Genomic DNA, 13369 nt, shown 5'->3' on the forward strand with positions numbered 1-13369 from the left:
CTGGATCAGCTCGACAGGGAGTGAGCCCCAGGGGGCGCAGCAGGGAGACCTGACCTGCAGGGTCAGAATCAGAGCCCCACACTGAGGTAGAGGGCTCTGGGAGAGGAAGCGGCCTGGCTGGGTGGAATTGGGCTCCGCTGCTGCCAGTGTAGGGAGGGAGCCCAGTGTTTTATGATGTCTAATTAGTGAGTCCAAGACAATGGAACGCGGCCACAGATAGCCGGGAAGCCCCAGCGGACGAAGCACAGATGCTCTGCTGCTGGGGTGGGGGCAGCCTCGCCTCCAAGTGGGGAACAAGACCCTGTTGTAGCCGGGCGCGGTGGCTCACACCTGTAATGCCAGCACTGTGGGAGGCCGAGGCGGGCAGATCATTTGAGGTCAGGAGTTTGAAACCAGCCTGGCCAACATGGCGAAGCCCCGTCTCTACTGAAAATATAAAAATTACTCAGGTGTGGTGGCATACTCCTGTAATCCCAGCTACTCGGGAGGCTGGGGCAGGAAAATTGCTTGAGCCCGGGAGGCAGAGGTTGTAGTAAGCAGAGATTGCACCATTGCACTCCAGCCTGGGCAACAGAGTGAGATGACATCTCAAAAAAAAAAAAAAAAAGAAAAAAAGATGCTACTGCAGCTCTGGATTTGGCTCTGCCCTCTTGATGGACCAGGACTCAGGCCCAAGCCACATCTCAGCTCCCCAAGGGAAGCCCCCTATGTGGAGGCATTCTGTTTAGATCGATGGCAGGGCTCTGTCCCCCACCCCTCCTGGATAGATGGGGAGACACCCTCATGTGCCTAGACAGACACAGCCCTGGGCAGACATGTGTCCTAGGGAAGGCACACACTACACTGGGGACTGAGGACAGAGGACAATCCTGGGACAGCCCTGGGAAGAGTGAAACAAGGACCTCAACAAAGAGCATTCCCATCACTACAGGCTTAGAGAGTGACCGTGTGAGTTAAGGCACAAGCCGGGGCCTGCTGGGTGAGTTTGGAGAACGTCAAATAATCTTGTGGGGTATGAGCTGATTATCTGGGGAGAAAGTGGATAAATGCCTCTTTGGGTTGGAAGCACATGAAGGGTCTGCAGCCAAGCTGAGGGCCTTGGACTTGACTGTAGGCAGTCCGGAGCCGCTGAGTGTTTGGGCAGGGAAACAGGGCACTTGGGTTGTGTGATGGGGTCCGTCTGCCAAGAGGGGAACAGTCAGGGCAGCGTGAACTAGCATTGCTGCACGGTGACCCTGAGCACCTACTGTGTGTCAGGCCCTGTCCCAGAGGAAGGGCAGAGCTCAGCCAGCTGGGGCAGGCACCAGGCAAGATTTTATCTAGGCTTGATCACATTTCTTTTCATCTTCATAGAACCATGAAGTAGCCTCATTTTACAGGTGGAATTCAGAGGGCTTAAGTAACTTGCACAAGGCCTCACAGCCAGCGTGGAATCTGTGGCACTTTCCCCACTGCAGTACACTTCCCTACTGTTGGATCGATGTGAATCTAGAGACCAGGGATGGAGGAAGTTAAAGGGGTGTTCTGTGGGGGTCTTGCAGCAGGAGCCCCTCCTGCGGGCAGCCGTGCAGCCTCCTCTCCTCTCCTCCCCTCCCCTCCTCCTCCCCTCCTCCTCTCCTCCTCCTTTCCTCCTCCTCTCTTCCTCCTCTCCTCTCCTCCTCTCCTCCTCTCCTCTCCTCCCCTCCTCTCCTCTCCTCCTCTCCTCCTCTCCTCTCCTCCTCTCCTCCTCCTCCTCTCCTCCTCCTGCTTGCCTCCTCCTCTCTTCCTCCTCTCCTCCTCCTCTCCTCCTCCTCTCCTCCTCCTCTCCTCTCTTCTTCCTCTTCTCCTCCTCTCCCTTTCTTCTTCCTCTCCTCCTCTCCTCTCCTCTTCCTGTTCTTCTCCTCCTCTCCTCTTCCTCCTCCTCTTCTCCTCCTCCTTCTCTCTTCTTCCTCTCCTCCTCCTCTCCTCTCCTCCTCCTCTCCTCTCCTCCTCCTCTCCTCTCCTCCTCCTCTCCTCTCCTCCTCCTCTCCTCTCCTCCTCCTCTCCTCCTCCTCTCCTCTCCTCCTCCTCTCCTCTCCTCCTCCTCTCCTCTCCTCTTCTCTCCTCCTCGTTTCCTCTCCTCCTCGTTTCCTCTCCTCTCCTCCTTGTTTCCTCTCCTCTCTTCCTCCTGTCCTCCTCCTCTCCTCCTCTCTCCCCAGGGTATGTACATGGGGAACTTAAGAGAAAGTTTGTTGTTTAGTGGTTCCCACTCTACTGGCATAAACATTGGTGATAATTCAGATGGGGTCTGTTGCAGTCTTGGTGACAGTCTTTGCAGTGTACCCAGAGTACTTACGACACCCTCTCCTGGATGCATCGTCTCCACAGAGCACCTTTCTGTGCTCTGGTGGCAGCTGTGCCAGTTAGAAGTTGCACTGGTTCCCCGCAGCCTGCCTTGAGATACTTTACTCTGGCGGCGGTTTTCTTAGCCGTGCGTTGCGACATTCAGCATATGGGTGTAGACACCTGGTATGGCTGGGTGAACGGTTCACCATGTGGGTTCTTCCTTAATTGGGCTGCCCTTCCCCTCAATTAGTTCAAGGTTTGCCCTTTCTGGAAGTGTCGTGTTCCCTGAGCTTTAATCAGCACCATTGGCAGGGCCTGCTGGGCCCGGCATTGAGCAGAGGAACGACATCCCCACCTTGATGTCTGTGCCGCGGGAGGCGTGGGCTGCCTGGCTCCTCGGGAGCTCAGCGGGCCCCCCACGGGCTGTCTCCTTCTTTCTCGCCCCGTCTCCTGAAGTGGTGGCCCCTTTGTTCTGGGCTCCATCACTGAGGAGAGAAGAGGGCACCTGCATTTACCCATCGCTCACAGCAGGACAAGTACCGCGCTGTTGCAGCATCTCATTTAAAGCTCAGAACAGCCCTGTAAAGGCATCACCTCCCCACTCTAAAATGAGGTAACTGAGACCCAGTAGATGACTCACTCCAAGCCAAACAACCCGTGTGACTTTCTGCTTCCAGACCATATATTATCCTGCACGCAGCAGCCTTCACTCAAAGTGGGACGTCCCCCTCGTGCATTCAAGTGACCTGAATGGGGGTGGAAGACGGAGGCTGCTGTCAAAATGCATTTTCTTGGGCCTTTGCTGAATTCGAGTCTTTGAGGATGGGGTCCTGGAATCTGCATCTTCAATAGGCATACCCACATCCCTGCTCCCAGGTGATTCTTTACACACTGAAGTTTGACAACCTGCCCCGTAGACCTTGATCCTCTCCTTGGGGAGATCAGAAAAGGAGATTCCACAGCTGGAGATGTGTGAGTCAGAGGCTGCAGGCAGACCCAGCTCTACCCTCCGTGGGAAAGGGAAGAACTGCCCTCTGGTCCCAGATAGACTAACTCCCCTGGGCTGCCACACAGGCGGCCATTCTGGGAGACAGCAGTTTGACCTGTTTGCTCAGCTGCTATCCTTTCCACCCTGAGAGACTTAGGGCTTCAGATGTGGGGAGTTCCCCCCATTTGCCTTATAACGATCCCTCATAACTGCACAGCGTTTTTGTGGGATTTCGTGGGCATGATCTCATCCGAGCCTTCCAACAGCCCTTGGGAGGCAGGCAGGGCAGGCGTGGGAGGTGACTCAGCCCCAGGCGCACATGGGTAGGTAATCAGTGGGAAAGTGTCCCTAGCTGCTTCCCTTCCTTCCCCAGGATAAGTGACTGTCACCAACAGGCCCCACTGAGATCAGCAAGCTTGGCCTGTGGCCTTTTGCTTTTTCACACCCACAGAAGGGGTGAAGCTGGGGCTTTTTGCAGGCAACAGCAGCCGCACCCGCCCGAGTCCTGAGCTCCACGTCAGCAGGGCAAGGGGACGGATGGTGTTGTCTTTCTCTGGCCATGCATCTCAGTTTGCATCCTGCTGTGGAGGATGAATTGGAGGGCAGAGGTGAGTAGGAGAGAGCAGTTAGGAAGCTCATCGAAGCATGGTAGGAAAGGAGGAGGGTCCAAGCTGGGGCGGTACCAGTGGGGACAGAAAGGATTAACCCTGAGAGGGTGCCCGGGGTGGGGCCCGCTGGATTCAGTGACTGATGGGATTTGGTCGGTGGGGAGGAGGAGGAGGCCTGGGCTTCTGGCCAGAGTGACTAGGAGGATGTTGATCTGGGGAGTGCCTGTGTGGCTGAGGGACACGTCCAAGCTGCAGTAGGCTCTGTGGATGTGGACACCTGGCAGAGCCATGCCTTCTCTAGTCTGGGTCATCCAAACACACGTGGGGTGCAGGGGCCAGGTGGAGCCCTCTTGTCGTTTTTGTTATCTGACGGTAATTACGGAGTCCAGAAAGAGAATTGGAAATGCCGGCAGTTTAATTAAAGCTGAATGGCAGGAGAGGGGCATTTGGAGGCTCCCTCCCGGCCTTCACTCCCCATCCTGCCGCCCAGGCAGGATATCAGATGAGGAGACGTTGAGCTCATCAAACACCCAATGAGAAGTCTTACAACATCAGAAGCTGTCTGCCAATGCGCCTGCGACAGCTTATAGAAACTGCTGCCACCTCGAATCAACCTCTCTCCCCAGGCATTGCGCGTCAGTAGGTAACCAGGTAAAGGACGCCGGGGGTGGGCAGCCAGCTGGAGGGGGCGTGATTTCCTCCCCCAACAAAATCGGCTTCCCTGGGTTCTGAGCCCATGATGTCATGTTTTTAAACCCGATTTTCCATCTACACTGGGAGCTTTGAAGTCCGCTCGGTGTGGAGAATCACGTGCTCAGTGAAAGACCCAAGCGGAGAGAGTGGGGAGGTGGTTCCCCTGGGCCTGACACTGCGGAGCTGAATGTCAAAGCAGGGCCCTCAGAGACCAAAGCGGAGGGTAATTATCACTTCTCCACAACTAGATTGTAGGAGTCAGCCAGCAATTCATTTTTTTTTCTACTTCAGATATTTCATTGTTTAATTGGTAGTGACACAGATGGCTGGCTCGCACCAGGGCGTCACAGTCCGACTCGCGAAAGCCAGGCTGTGGGGACTGCTGCCTCTCCTGACATCCTTAGGCAGGTGGGGCTAGGACAGGCCAGCTTCCCTGCTTAATTTTTCAACCACAAAGCAAAAGTAAGCTTGTGAACCTGAGACATGCTTCTGCAAACCGGTCAAGCTGTCCTCAGCGACATGAGTCCACTCTAAGCTGGACACCTTGGAGTGTTCAGAAATGAGAAGACAGTGAACTCTGGCCTAGACAGCTCGTGGGAGATAAACTATCAGCACTAGGAGATGGCGATCAAGTATCAGAGCCCTGGAAACTGCATTGCTGGTGGAATGAAGCCAGAACTCTGTACATTGTGTTCAAACCCTCCGTATCCAGCCCATGTACCTTCACCCTTATACCTACCCCATACCTGCCCTGAAGTGTGCCAGCCCAGCTGGAGGACTCGAAGGTGATTTTGGTTTGGTTGGTTGGCTATTTTGGACCCCAGGTGCAAAGAGCTGATTGTGCACCTTAGTTCACGGCACAATGCCACCAGAGAGCCTTGAAAGGCCTCTTACTTTACCTTTCTCCTTCCCTCCCACTCCTTTCTCCTTCCACAGGCAGCCACCCTCATGTGTTCAGCATATGTCCTCAGACATCTTTGTATCCTTGAAAAGTATGCAGTGTTATGTTATGCAGTGTGCTTTTTTGTTTTGTTTTGTTTTTTGAGATGGAGTCTTGCTCTGTTGCCCAGGCTGGAGTGCAGTGGCATGATCTCAGCTCACTGCATCCTCCACCTCCCAGATTCAAGCCATTCTCCTACCTCAGCCTCCCTGGGATTACAGGTGTGCGCCACCATGCCCGGCTAATTTTTGTATTTTTGGTAGAGACGGGTTTTACCATGTTGGCCAGTCTGGTCTCAAACCCTGACCTCAGGTGATCTGCCTGCCTCGGCCTCCCAAAGGGCTGGGATAGTTTATCTATCAGTGCTCCTGATAGTTTATCTCCCACATGCTGTCTAGGCCAGAGTTCACTGTCCTCTCATTTCCAAACACTCCAAGGTGTCCAGCTTAGAGTGGACACATGTCGCTGAGGCCTGTAGTGTGTTTTTATTTACATGAGTGGTATTAGGCTATAGATCTCACTCTTTAACATTTTCATTTGAACTATCCATTTTAAATGGAATTATCCAAGTTACGGCACATGGAACTAGTTCGTTGCTTCTGTCTGCTGTAAAACATTCTATCACATTCCTCACATTTTCCTTACCCAGTCTTCTAGAAATAGACATCTAAGTCATTGCCAGCTCCTTGCTATCCCAAAGAAAGATGCAGGCAACATCTTTGTTCTGGCCCCCATATAGACCTGTGCAAAGATCCAAGAGATTCCCAGGGGTGCACGGCCAAGAGTGGCTTTGCTGGCTTGTAGCTGTGCACTTGCTTAAATCCACTAACTTCTGCCTGTTGCTCTACAGAATAGCTGCACCAGTGCTCCCACCCACCAGCAGTGACAACGGTCCCCTTTCCTCCACCTACCAATATTTTGGATTATCCAACTTTCTGATTTTCCGTTAATCTCATAGTTTGGATTATCCAACTTTCTGATTTTTCATTAATCTCATAGTTGTAAAGTAGTCTCTTCCTTTCATCTCTTCTTTTCTTTTTTTTTTGGAATGAAGTTTTGCTCTTGTCACCCAGGCTGGAGTGCAGTGGTGCCATCTCGGCTCACTGCAACCTCCACCTCCCAGATTCTAGCAGTTCTCTTGCCTCAGCTTCTCAAGTAGCTGGGATTACAGGCATGTGCCACCACGCCCAGCTGATTTTTGTATTTTTAGTAGAGACGGGGTTTCACCATGTTGGCCAGGCTGGTCTCGAACTCCTGACCTCAGGTGATCCATCCACCTTGGCCTCCCAAAGTGTTGGGATTACAGGCGTGAGCCACTGCACCCAGCCATCTCTTTGTTTTAATTTGAATTTTTCTGATTACTAATGAAGATTGCTTATTTTGCCTGGTGCGGTGGTTCATACCTGAAATCCTAGCACTTTGGGAGGTCGAGGCAGGTGGATCACTTGAGGTCAGGAGTTTAAGACCAGCCTGGCCAACATGGTGAAACCCTGTCTCTACTAAAAATACAAAAATTAGCTGGGCGTGATGGTGTGCACCTGTAATTCCAGCTACTCGGGAGGCTGAGGCACGAGAATCGCTTGAACCTGGGAGTCAGAGGTTGCAGTGAGCTGAGATCGCGCCACTGCACTCCAGCCTGGGTGAAAAAGGAGACTCCATCTCAAAAACAAACAAACAAACAAAAGGGCCAGGCACGGTGGCTCACGCCTATAATCCCAGCACTTTGGGAGGCTGAGGCAGGCGGATCACGAGGTCAGGAGATCGAGACCATCCTGGCTAACATGGTGAAACCTTGTCTCTACTAAAAATACAAAAAAAAAAAAAAAATTAGCCAGGCATGGTGACGGGCACCTGTAGTCCCAGCTACTCGGGAGGCTGAGGCAGGAGAATGGTGTGAACCCGGCAGGCTGAGCTTGCAGTGAGCTCAGATCGCACCACTGCACTCCAGCCTGGGCAACGGAGCAAGACTCCGTTTCAAAAAAAAAAAAAAAAAAAAAAAAAGACTGCTCCTTTTTACATACTTATTAGCGTAATTTTATTTGCCTTCATGGTTTGTGCGTTTAAGAGATTCTTTCTTACCCCATGTCCTGAAGATAATTTCTTGCATTTCTTCAACTCCCTTATTAGTTATATCTTTCACATTTAAGTACTTAGCCTACCTGAAATTTTCCTTTACATGTGGTGTGAAGTAGGGATGGATCCACCTCTATTTTTCTCTATGTAGTAAGCCAGCTTTCCCAGTTGCATCTGCTAAAGGGCATTTTTTTTCTCCACTGAGTTGTGATTCTACCCTATCATACATGAAGTTTTGTGTATGTGTGTGGGTATACATGTATATATGTGTTTGTGTGTATACTTTAGGTCTCACCATTCTGTTCCATTGGTCTATTGGTCAGTTCCTTCCTACTTAAGTAGTACAAGTAATTCAATTCTTATTGCTATGGTGCTGTAGTATGCCTTACTCTCTATAGGACAAGTGTTCCCTTTTAGTTTTTCTTTTTCAAAATGGATGTAGCTATTCGTGGATCTTTATTCTTCTTTATATCTTACAAGTATTTGAGTTTCTCAAAAACATTTACTGAGCTTTTTATGGAATTGCATTGAATTTTATTAATATGGAGAGTATTCGATTTTTAAAATATTAAATCATATTATCTTTTCATGATTTATTGCTTCATTTATTCACATATTTTAAAATGCCCTTTAGCAGAGTTTCCAATATTTCTTCCTGAAGGTATTTATTTCCAAATGCCATGTGGTTAGGTTTTAACTGTGAAGGGATCTTATTTTCTTTCTTTCATTCCTTCTTTTATTTTCCTTTTTTCTTTCTTTTGGTTGATTATTGCTGGAATAGAAGAAGGCTATTGGTTTTTGTTAAGTTTTTCTTGGATCTGGCAATTTTGCTGAATTCTCTTATTAATTCTAATTGCTTTTTTCTTTATTCTACTGGATTTTCTATGAAAATTGTATTCTTAAATACTGGTAGTTTTGTCTTCTCTAATCCTTATGTCTCTTATTTCTTTTCTTTTTTTCTTTTTTTTTGTCTTATTGCATAGGTGAGGACCTCCAATACTATGTTGAACTATAGTAGTGATAGTGAGTATCCTTCACTTGCCTGAGACTTAAAGGGAGTACATCATAAATTTCTCTGTTAAGTAAAATGTTTCATGTGGGTTTTTGGTAGATAGAGCTGACCAAGTTAAGGAAGATCCGTCTTATTCCTTGTTTTCTGAGAATTATAATCACAAGTAGGGATCTAGCTTTATTAAATACTTTGTAAAATTATTAAGATAATTATGATTTCCTCCTCTTGACCCCATAAATGTTTTAAATTAAAATGATACCATTTCTGATGTTGAGTCACCTTTAACATTCTTAGGATAAACTTTACTTGGTTATGGTATATTTTGAGTTCACTTTTTTAAGTGAACTCTCATGTCATGTGCATTTTCAATTGCATTAGCAGATAATTGGCCTTAATATTCTTTTTCCCGTGTTTACAATTCCTTAAATTTCTATTATGTCTGTAGTAATTTCTTCTTTTTCATTCAGTATTTTATTTACATCTCCTCCTTTTTTGTCGGTTTTGCCAGAAGTTTGTCTATCTTGTTCAGTCTTTTTAAACAGCCAGTTTTTGATTCAGTGTTTCTGAAGTACCTCCCAGCAATCCCATCTCTAGGAAGCAGTGAAATGAAGACCCTGGAGCCACCTAGGACTGAGTTCCTTGCTCTGCCACATGGCAGCTTTATAACCTTGGGCATAGGACTTTGCCCCCTATGTGTTTACTTCCTCAATTGTAAAGTGGGAATAACTCTTTCTCAAAATAGTTGTGAGGATCAGATTAGAAAATTTACCTAAAGCACAGGAAACAGCCTAGAGTGCACTGAAAGTATTTAGTACATGTTAATTCCCATCCTCAGTGCCTGTATTAGTCAGGGTTCTCCAGAGAAACAGAACCAACTGGATGGGCATGTTTGTGTGTGTGTAAGCGAGATCCACGGAGAGACAGAGATTGATTGATTTTAAGGAATTGGTTTATGGGATAATGGAGATGCGAGGCCAAAGCCTATAGGATGGGCTGTCAGGCTGGAGATGCTGGGAAGAGCTGCAGTTTGAGCCCAGAGGCAGTCTGCTGGCAGAATTCCTTCCTGCCCAGGGCAGGTCAGTCTTTCTTCTAGTAAGGCCTTCAGTGGATTGGACGAGACATACCCACATTATGGAGGGTAATCTGCTTTTCTCGAAGTCCAGTGATTTAAATGTTAACCTCATCCAAAAAACCACTCTCACAGAAACATCCAGAATAATGTTTGCCCAGCCAAGCGAACACATAAAATTAACTGGCACGGTACCTTTGTTTGTGCTGTGCCCTTTCCCTGAAATGCTCCCATTGCAGGCCCCTGCTAGGCCACGTGACACCTGTACGTAGATTAGAAAAAGGTGACCCTTCCCTGGGCAGACGCAGCTCCCACTCCCCTCCTCAGCCAGTGCCCATGTGCAGGACACACTCGTGCAAGGCAGCCCAGACAACCTCCCTGCTCAATTTTCCTCCTGTTCCTTTCTCTGGGTGCCAAAGGCTTCCCATCCTTCACAGTTCAGCTTCCTTGGTAAAGTCTTATTCTCCCCTGGCTAGAAGTAATCTCTCCACTCACCCACTCACCCCAAACCCACATCACATGTCATGCTCTTAAAGGCATTTATCTCATTTATCTCATGTCTTAGTTATTTTGTGCAAAGGTCTTATCATTCCACTTGGATTAACCCCTTGAAATCAGCGTTGTAGCTTATCTGTCTTTAGGTCCTCTCTCTGCCTGTGGGGCTCAGAAAGAATTCATTCTCCCTTCATGAATGATTATCACAATATCAACCTCAAAGGAAGACTCTGAGGCAAAATTAGTATAGAGAGTTTATTTGGGCCAAGATTTAGGATGGCATCCCGGGACACACTTCCAGGTTTCCTTGGGGAGGTTCAAGTTTTTAAAGAAAAAAGGATGAAATCAGGAGAGGGGGGACAACCAAAGCCATTGGTCAGGAAGTCTCATTGGTTTACAGAAATGACATTGTCAGTGATTGACTATACGTTGTTGTTGTTGTTTTTTTTTTTTTTTTTGAGATAGAGTCTCACTCTGTCGTCTAGGCTGGACTGGAATGCAGTAGTGCTATCATGGCTCACTGCAGCCTCAACCTCATAGGCTCAAGCAATCCTCCTGCCTCAGCCTCCCAAGTAGCTGGGACTACAGGCATGTGCCACCATGCCTAGCTAATTTTTGTATTGTAGAGATAGGGTTTTGCCATGTTGCCCAGGTGGGTCTGAAACTCCTGAGCTCAAGCAGTCCTCCTGTCTCAGCCTCCCAAAGTGCTGGGATTACAGGTGTAAGCCACTGTGCCCAGCCTACCTTGTTGAACTATGGAGTGTGTAGCATTTTATGGCTACTTAGAGGCAGTCTAGAGGCCTCATACAGCAAGTGGCTTCAAGCCACTTATTAAATAATAGTAATTATTTAGCTTGAGGGAGAGTGAGACATGACTGCTATTTTATTTTATTATTTTATTTTATTTTAAGATGGAGTCTCTCATTGTCCCCCAGGCTGGAGTGCAGTGGCACAATCTTGGCTCACTGCAACCTCCGCCTTCCTGGCTCAAGCAATTCTCCTGCTTCAGCCTCCTGAGTAGCTGGGATTACAGGCACCCGCCACCACGCCTGGCTAATTTTTGTATTTTTAGTAAAGACAGGGTTTCACCATGTTGGCCAGGCTGGTTTCAAACTCCTGGCCTCAAGTGATCCGCCCACCTCAGCCTCCCAAAGTGCTGGGATTACAGGCTTGAGCCACTGTATCTGGCTGCTGTTACATTTTAAATGCCTCTCTGGGCCTGGTAATTTAAAAGGTCTCTGATTCCTCAGATAAAACGTTTTTTTTGTTTGTTTTTGTTTTTGTTTCTCAAAATGTAAGAGCTATGAAGAACTTTAAATGGTATTGTGTAGGGCAGGGCACAGGAGTCTTTAGAGTCAGGGTGATGGCAGAGCACACATGTGAAGGTGGTGACACCCCCGTGACGGAGGCTGATTGAGCGTACCTGGTCCTGGTGGCAGGTGCTGCACTCAGCACTTTCTTTTTTTTTTTTTTTTTTGAGACGGAGTCTCGCTCTTGTCACCCAGGCTGGAGTGCAATGGTACAATCTCGGCTCACTGCAACCCCCGCCTCCTGGGTTGCAATGAGCGATTCTCCTGCCTCAGCCTCCCCAGGAGCTGGGATTACAGGTGCCCGCCATCATGCCTGGCTAATGTTTGTATTTTTAGTAGAGACAGGGTTTCACCATGTTGGCCAGGCTGGCCTCAAAGCCCTGACCTCAAGTGATTCACCCGCCTCGACCTCCCAAAGTGCTGGGATTACAGGCGTGAGCCACCATGCCCGGCCCTGCACTCGCACTTTCATGGTGCATCTCACTAAGTCCTAGGACAACCCTTTGAGATAGGTGCAGTTATTAGCTCTATTTTGCGGCCAAAGAAGCTTGGGCCGGCTGTGGCATGGGGATACCAGCCTGGTCTGCCTGACTTTAGAGTCGGTGCTTTCAGTTTTGAAGGCAAACCGACTTCCTGGACTGTATAGCAGTTACCGTTTACTGAGGACTTATTACACGCCAGAGGTTGTGTTTGCTGCTTTACAAAGTTATCCCTAATCCTCAGGGCAAAAGTGTAAAATACAAGGTATCCTCACTTTGCAGATGAGGAAACAGAGTCTCATTAAGGTTAAGTGACTTGCCTAAGGTCACAACTAGGAAGTGGTGGATCCACAGTTAAAACAAAATCTCTCCGACCCCAAAGCCGAGGACTTTTCCTCAGCATCACACGCCGGGTGTTTGGGCCAATAAGAAAGCCTTCAGCTGGAGCGTGGAGCATGGTTTGTGTAGGAAGCTGGAAGTAGATGTGGTTAGAAAGGTGGAGCTGCCTCAGGCTGCATAAACCTTGCCTTCCAGGGTGGATAATCAGGACTGATTTTTGTAAATGAAGGGTCCTGAGCAATGACCTTGATTTGAGGATGGGGTAGTATGGGATGGACACCTGAAGGCCAAGGGAATCCAAGCCAGCCGGAGCTCTGCCTGGATCTGTGCCTGGGGAAGCACAGAGCTTCGCACAGCTGCAAGGCCATCAGCGCATCCAGGCCTGCTGAGAAAGTGATGTTTGAGCAGATGTGTGGTTCACGGAGATGAACCCACCCCTGGCATCTCAGTGATGGCATCTCCTTGTGCCTGCTTGTTTTTCTAGGGTGTCAGGAGCAACTTTCCTCAGGCCCCTAGATCTCCCGTGATATGGCTTCTTTATTCCATTTTATTTATTTATTTATTTATTTGAGACAGTCTCTATCACCCAGGCTGGAGTGCAATGGCACGATCTCGGCTAACTGCAACCTCCACCTCCTGGGTTCAAGTAATTCTCCTGCCTCAGCCTCCCCAGTAGCTGGCATTACAGGTGCCTGCCACCACGCCTGGCTTTTTTTTTTTTTTTTTTTTTTTTTGGCTCTTGTTGCCCTGGCTGGAGTGCAACGGCACAATCTTGGCTCACTGCAAACTCTGCCTCCAGGTTCAGGCAATTCTCCTGCCTCAGCCTCCCAAGTAGCTGGGATTACAGGTGCCCGCTACCATGCCCAGCCCATTTTTTGTATTTTTAATAGAGGGTTTCACCATGTTGGCCAGGCTGGTCTCAAACTCCTGACCTCAGGTGATCCACCTGCCTTGGCCTCCCAAAGTGCTAGGATTACAAGTGTGAGCCACCTCGCCTGGCCCTGATACAGTTTCTTAAGAGCTGCTGGAAGACCCCCAGGATGGGGAGGTGGGGATTTG

The 13369-nt window shown here is 48.9% G+C and overlaps 1 protein-coding gene across 2 annotated transcripts in view; it reads left to right on the top strand.

Moving 5' to 3' along the window:
* FAM83F (family with sequence similarity 83 member F) overlaps positions 1-13369 on the top strand; it is a 123661-nt gene that overhangs the window by 10679 nt on the left and 99613 nt on the right. The window lies entirely within an intron of this gene.

This window comes from Pan paniscus, chromosome 23 (genome assembly GCF_029289425.2).
Source record: "Pan paniscus chromosome 23, NHGRI_mPanPan1-v2.0_pri, whole genome shotgun sequence".
In the NCBI taxonomy this organism is placed as follows: domain Eukaryota; kingdom Metazoa; phylum Chordata; class Mammalia; order Primates; family Hominidae; genus Pan; species Pan paniscus.